This window comes from Meleagris gallopavo, chromosome 2 (genome assembly GCF_000146605.3).
Source record: "Meleagris gallopavo isolate NT-WF06-2002-E0010 breed Aviagen turkey brand Nicholas breeding stock chromosome 2, Turkey_5.1, whole genome shotgun sequence".
NCBI classification, from domain to species: Eukaryota; Metazoa; Chordata; class Aves; order Galliformes; family Phasianidae; genus Meleagris; species Meleagris gallopavo.
The window spans coordinates 80,905,557-80,912,471 of NC_015012.2; the positions used below are offsets into that span (position 1 = coordinate 80,905,557).

At 35.0% G+C, this 6,915-nt stretch overlaps 1 protein-coding gene across 22 annotated transcripts in view; it reads right to left on the reverse strand.

The window, feature by feature from the left end:
- Nucleotides 1-6,707, reverse strand: part of RIMS1 (regulating synaptic membrane exocytosis 1) — a 188,617-nt gene extending 181,910 nt beyond the window's left edge. For all 22 annotated transcript variants that reach the window (XM_010707745.3, XM_010707738.3, XM_031552575.1 and 19 more), the window contains exon 1: nt 6,632-6,707. The gene's annotated coding sequence lies outside the window, so the exon portion shown is untranslated. The remainder of the gene's footprint in view (nt 1-6,631) is intronic.
- Nucleotides 6,708-6,915: the final 208 nt, after the last annotated feature.

A 6,915-nucleotide genomic window follows, 5' to 3' on the forward strand; every position in this document is an offset into this window, starting at 1 on the left:
GCAGTCCAGTGACTCTCTTGCAGTCAAAGCTATTTATAAAGTAACTTTGAGAACAGAGTCCTTGTTTCTTTTTTGTTTTTTTTTTGTTTTTTTCCCTCTCATGCACAAGAAGTAAGCAATCATTTTTGGTAGGTAGACACTGAAAAATGGGGGAACTGTCAGTTGAACATGGTTGCTTCAGCAAACTTGGTGAAGAACAAGCTAACTTTAAGGATTTATATGAAAATTAATGATAATAATTTTTTGTTTGACAGTGAACTGAGTTGCCAAAAAGGAGAGGAAAGAGCTCTGCATTTTACTTGAGCTAGAATGCCTCAGCTTACTGAACGGCTCTTGTTTACCCTTCCCTCCTTATCTGCTGAAAGCAGTAGTGATTACTGAAAAGCAATGATTCTTCCCTGACACATCTCAAATTTTCACACAATCTCAAATTTTTTTTGGAGACAAATTACGCTAGGTGATACAGAGATAGAATTTATCCAGTATCACTTTCCAATCTGCCATGAAATTTTACCTCCTTCTGAGGCAACTTTTCTAGCGCTACATCTGTATTAGTCAGAACTGACATACATTATCCTTTTAAAGGACATAATTTGGCATAACAGTTCAATGAAAGGAAATGTAAAAACATTCCTGACAATCCGGACATTTTGTTCTGACAGTATTAACAACTTTCTGTAAAAACCATCAATACACAGCTGAATTGCATGGCATATGCATTCAAGCTGTTAAGACTTAAATTACCAGCCATTATGTAAGCAGCTTTTAAACATACTTCAAGGGAACTGAATGATAAACAATCTTTAAAAACACCTGACACACAATTATGGAAGTGTTTCCAAGTTGTCTGTCTTTCAGTGTAATTCACTGGCATTATACTAAAGTGAACATAATTTCAGTGTAACCTAAATCTGAAACATAATGTTCTGATATTTCACAGTACTGACAATCACCATCACTGTCTGCAATCACATACCAGTTAAATTAGTCCAGTTAAATTAGTCCAGTTAAATTAGTTCTCATCTATCCATAACGTATTTTACATCCTGATCTCCTCCCAGTCATTCCTGAATATAAACAGGAGAATAAGTAAGCGAAGTGTTCTGCTCTACATTTCTGAAAAACAGAGGAAGATGGTAATAAATCTATTTTTCATCATTTGTTCTGAATTCTTTTCACTATAAATTAGATCAAAAATCACAGTCTGAATGAAGTCTATACAATGGCAGGTTGCTAGGGATAAGCACACAGCTTAAGCTGAAGCATTGGTCTCACGCTTAATTCTATTAATGTTCTACAAACATCAGTTAGTTCAAAACACCCACAACAGAATACTGCAATTTTAGCTTGAAGAGACTGTATTCATTTATTCAAGGCTACTTTACCATCCTACAATATATCTCCTTATCTATAAAGAAAAATTGTTTCTTTCTTTTTTAGACTCTTTCAGAGTTTCTTTCATCTGTCTGCAAAGGAAACACACCTTTCTACAAGCAAATACTAGGTAAAAGCTTTTATGGGAGCAGTGCAAAGGCAATATTATCAGGTAGTTTTTGCTATACAGTGCTCTGCTGCAATTGCAGTAAAGAAAGGAACAAGCAGCAGCAGCCAGGATGTTGAGGGGATGGAGCAAAACAGGCAAAGAAATGCTAGCCAGGTATTTTGTTGCTTCTCCACTCTCCTATTTATACTGGTAGATCACATCAGAGAGACGAGTAAATAAAAAGGAAATAATAGCATTAACAAACCCACCACTAATTTGGCAATTAAATTGCCAAATAGCTTATACAGCAGAAACAGAAGTATCCAGAGCTAAACCACTGACCCTATAAGGGACTAACAAAACCTAGAAAGTGATCCATCAAATTAGAAAAGGTCAGTCAGCCCTGATTTTCACTGAGCACCTACATACATCACTTCCTTCAAAAATGCTTACTCATAAAATCCTCTTACTAATAGTCTGCTTTCTTAAAAAGCATGCACAAATTTTCAGTGCACATGTGACGAAATAGGCTGCCATAGCACAACATCATTTTTCAATAATAGAGGAAAACACTTGTATTTCTCCAGGGTGCCATATAATCACCAAATGTTTTTTAGTGAACTCAGCCACCAGCAATATTATTATTAACATCATTAACACCATGAATATTCTCACCACACAGCTGTACCTAAGCCAGGTTTAAACTAGATAGCAGTCCCCCTATCTGACAACGTGTCCATTTAATACCATCTGCCTGAAATCACATGGAGAGATAAGCAGGCACAGATCAGTAGTATGAAGAGCTAGCCATACTCAAAGGACACGGAAGAGCTAAAGATACATACTTATTAATGCATTTCAACATATTATAATAAGAATCACTGAAAGGTACGTGCCTCATTATCTACTAGGTTGTACCAGTTATTGCCAAGTAATTTTGTAAATGCACGAGAGTCACTGAATTCCCATAAGCCTAGGTTATTGACTAACTCCCATTACAGAAGATTAACTTTTTGGGATGTACTTTACTGTTTTAAAGAGGGAGAGTATATATTAAGTTTTGCTATATATTTTTGAAACAACCCTTGATATACATTTGATATTTTCTTGAAAAGGTAAAGAACAGCTTCAAAGGGAAGCCACCTTTGTAGCTTCCCATGAAGCATTTTGTCACCTACAAACAACTTTAAAACAATCTTAGCAAAAGATGACAGCTGCATGGGACCTCTTACTTATCCTACAATAAAAAGCAATCAAATCACAAATTCTTTCTTAAACTTATCAAATTCAACCTTTACAATTTTATTGGGTTGGTTTTCTTTCCAATAAATTACTTTCTGAAATCTTTAGTGATTGTGAAAATCTCTTTCCAAAAGCACTTATGGACAACTTACATCCACTTGGTCTTATGCATTCACTGTTCTTTAGATTAATGGTTGTTCTTATTTTTAAAACGTATTTCTAGGTATTAACTACAGTTTCTGTATTTTTTTTCCCTCTGATCTCTCTGTACTCCTCTTTCATATGATGAGTTCTCCAATTCTTTTATCATCCTTTGTATGACTTTGTGCCTGTCACATCTTGAATTTATCAGAGATAGGTAATACATAGTACACAACATCAGGTGGAATCTCATTAGATCTACCAAATGTGGTTTAAATCTCCAGCACTAAGGGAAATACCTGGAATCTAGGACCACGCTTGATTTTTCCTGATAACTCACATTTCACTGTCCTTTCCAAGTGATGAACTCCTAACTTGTAGGAATTTAGTGCACAAGTTTTAATATTACATTATATCATTTATAGCTGTAAAAATTCACTTGGAGAGAAGAAGGCTCATCTAAACATGTCGAAAACATCTTTACCATCATTAGACTAATTAGATTAAAAAGGAGGTTATCCCTGCATGTATGCTGGTCAGGAATGTCGAGGCAATGAAAATAAAAAAAGAAATGATATTTTTCTGGTGTGGCCCTGCATAAATTATACAAATTGCCCTGCTTATAAGAGACATTATTTCAGGTATGTAATCATATTTTTTAATTAATTCATATCACATGATCTGTTAACTTTCATAGCCAGACATGGCTTAAGCAATTGTACCTTGTAAAAAAAGGTCTCCAAATTCCTCACACAATCAAGACTAATTATTAGATATTTTCCCTCTGACTACCACAACTTTTCAGCTGTTAAAGGGATGTAGCTCATCTTCACCCCGAGGATAAAAGGACATAGCCTTTTATGTCACTATGGCAGTTTCTTGGCATGGGGAATCTTGAAGTTCAACACAGCAAAACCTAAATCAAGGCAAGTGCAAACAAGGGTATCTTTAATTGAATTTTGGACAATCTAAAGAAGTCAAGTATGTCTTCTGTACATATTTCTTCAGAGCACTTCAGCGTAGGGAAGTCTGTTTTCTGGAAGCTAAATGACATTAACATCAAAGATACAATCTCTAATGCATGTGCACACTATCACAGCTCTAACTATGCAGCAAAGTTTTGTTCAAAACTGAGGCGTGAAGGACTTCTCAATCACATAAGCAGGTCAGGTGAAGTTCAGCTGGATTGTTCTCCAAAATCTATGTGGTTACACACTTTACTGAAGAGGCACTTCCAGCATTTAAGAACTTTGCTGTTTCTTGTCGCAAGTGCACTATTCTTCTAGTGCACCCCAGTGGATTCATCAATGATGCACTGCTTCAGTAATAAATCAATAACAAGATGACACTTCTCACACTATCCTAATCTAATCCTTAGATAAATAGACTGGAAAAGTCCTGAATTATTTCAGCACTTTGTTCAGAGAATCACACATTAAAAAGTACAATGAAGGTTTATCAAGTTATATTTCATAGTAACCAAAATAAAAATCGTGTTCCAAGAATAGAACTGCTTATGAAAAAAAAACCAAAACCGAAACAACAACAACAACAAAAAACCCCACTACATTGCAGGGACAATAGAACACATCACTATTTGATCCCAAGGAAGCTTTACAGTTTCCCGAAATAGCAGTTGCACAGTCTCAAAAGATTCACTCCATCTTGCTGACTGTATCTATGTACAATTTGAAAAGGATGAATTATCCTTTGCCTAGGCAAAGTACTTTAAGTATAAAAATCAGAAAGACGACTTTACAAGAGTTCCCTGAATTTTTGCTGCATCCAGAAGTGAAACACAACAAACTACATAAATCAATGTAAAGTTACATTTCAGTTATTACTTTAGATTTCCTGAAGCTGATGGAAGGACTTTGCAAGCAAAAAGTCACATTTTTAGCAGAAGTCATTTTTATGAAATTAAAAGTTAATATATTTTATTACCTCCTCTATTTTTTAGACTATTAAGAATCCTCAATTTCTAATTAATTTCTTACATCATCCTAATGTAAATCAACACCCTTGGGTTTCTTGCTGAGCTAACTTTGAAGGGTTTGTTCAGCTAAGGGATAGGAGAGGCCTGGTTGTTAGGTTTTCTGTGCTTCCTCCCTCCCCTTCTGATCATTTATTACATTAATACGTTTCCCAGTTAACTAACAACATTATAATAATAAATGATAAAAAGCATGGATTCTAACCACTTTGTCCTCCTTTGGGAAAGCATCCAAGGAAGCAGAAAAAAAAAGAAAAAAGAAAGAAAGAAGAGAAAAAGAATAAAATAGGCAAGTATTAATAAGCAGATTTCAAATAAATGCAATTCTAGTAACTCTTTACAAAGAGCTAAGAATGTAAAACAGCAAAAAAAAAAAAGCTTTAAATAAAAATGTCACACTACTGCATGTGTAGAAAATGTTTTCCCACCCTAACCCACAGAACCATGAGCAAACTAAAAATAAGTTACAAACAATGGAAACTTTCCATTTCCATTTCTGTGACTCAGAACAGTAGGTGAAAAACAAATAATGTATATATTCAGTTTGTTTCTGAGTAAATACAAACTGAGTCATATGCACTTCCATTAATAGTACAGCCAATCACATCCAAGTAAACTGTATTTTCAGAGACTTGCTCTAGTGATACCACCTGCAGGTGACACAATATAATGCATCCATTTACTTTAAAAAATGAATATATGAAAATTTTTGCCCAAGACACCTACATCATTTTTTCAGAAAAATAATTTAACATACTGTACTCACAGGTATATGAGGGCTATAGAGAATTTCCAAAATAATGATGAAATGGGTATTTTTCTAAGGGTTTTTGTTTGTTTGTTTTATATCAAATTTCAGAAACCCTTTTCTGCTGCACTTGAGAGCAAAGAAGGTGAAAAGGCCACAAACTAATTCTACTGTGAACGTGTTTATCTGACACAGAACTGATGGCCACTTTTAACTGAATTTGCATTGATGGGAAGGAGTGAAATTTCACCAACAAAATATCAGCATCTTAAGGCCGTATTTGAAAATCATCATCTCATGATAGTCAACAAAACCATGTTGTGCAGTAAAAAGAGTATTTGTGAAATGTTCTGAAACACACTGGATGATCAGCCAAAAGCAACCTCTGGGCAGTGCACTTCCAAATATAGATCCTTCCAGTCACAGACAGGTAACTGACCAGTTCTTCATAAGGAACTGCCCCAAGATGGCATGTGGGGAAACGCTTCCATTTTGCAGGGAGGCAAAGTTTATCTCACCTGTCTGAAAGTAGGATATCTGATCCAGATCAATCTATAGTTTTACTTTTGAAACAAATTTTAAATAAATTTACAAAACTTTCTTTATGGTAAGGAAGACTTCTTCCTAACCAAAAAGTGCACTGTTTTTATATAAGAGAAAGCTATATGTATACAAAAAGCTCTATAAAGAAGAAATTTGAACTGAGATCAATAAAAAATTCTTAATGCGGAGATTGGCCTCAACGAAAGGCTTTTTTCTTTCATTCTCTCCAAAACAAGTTTCCTTTGAGCCACCATTCAGTTGAAGTATACACTATGTACTCTTATCTATTCAGTTAACTCTGAGAAACCTGAGTATCTACAACATCATTAGATACATTATTCTATTTCACATATACCTCATAGTGAAGTGGTGAATAAAATACTTAAGTAAAATGAAGCATGAAAAGCCAAACTTAAGGTGAACAACCTGCAGCGTGAAAATGTTAAGGCTTTTTCTTAAGAATACATATCAGAAGACTTACATTGTTTGATCGCAGAGAGACACGACCTCCACATCGAGCACAAAACTTGGTCCGGCAATACGAGCATAAATGGCCACAACCATCTGCAAACTTTGTTTTATGACAGATTCCACATGTTGGAGCATCATCCTTGTGCTCTCCCTGGTAACGGCGGGCTTCTTCCCCTATCTTTCTTACTTGCTCTTTATAGCTTTCAAATTGTTGATGCAACCTCCTGCATAGATGAGAAAAAAGTTTATATAGCAAGAATAGGTGGAAACACAACTACCGTGTCTTTCTTTCTT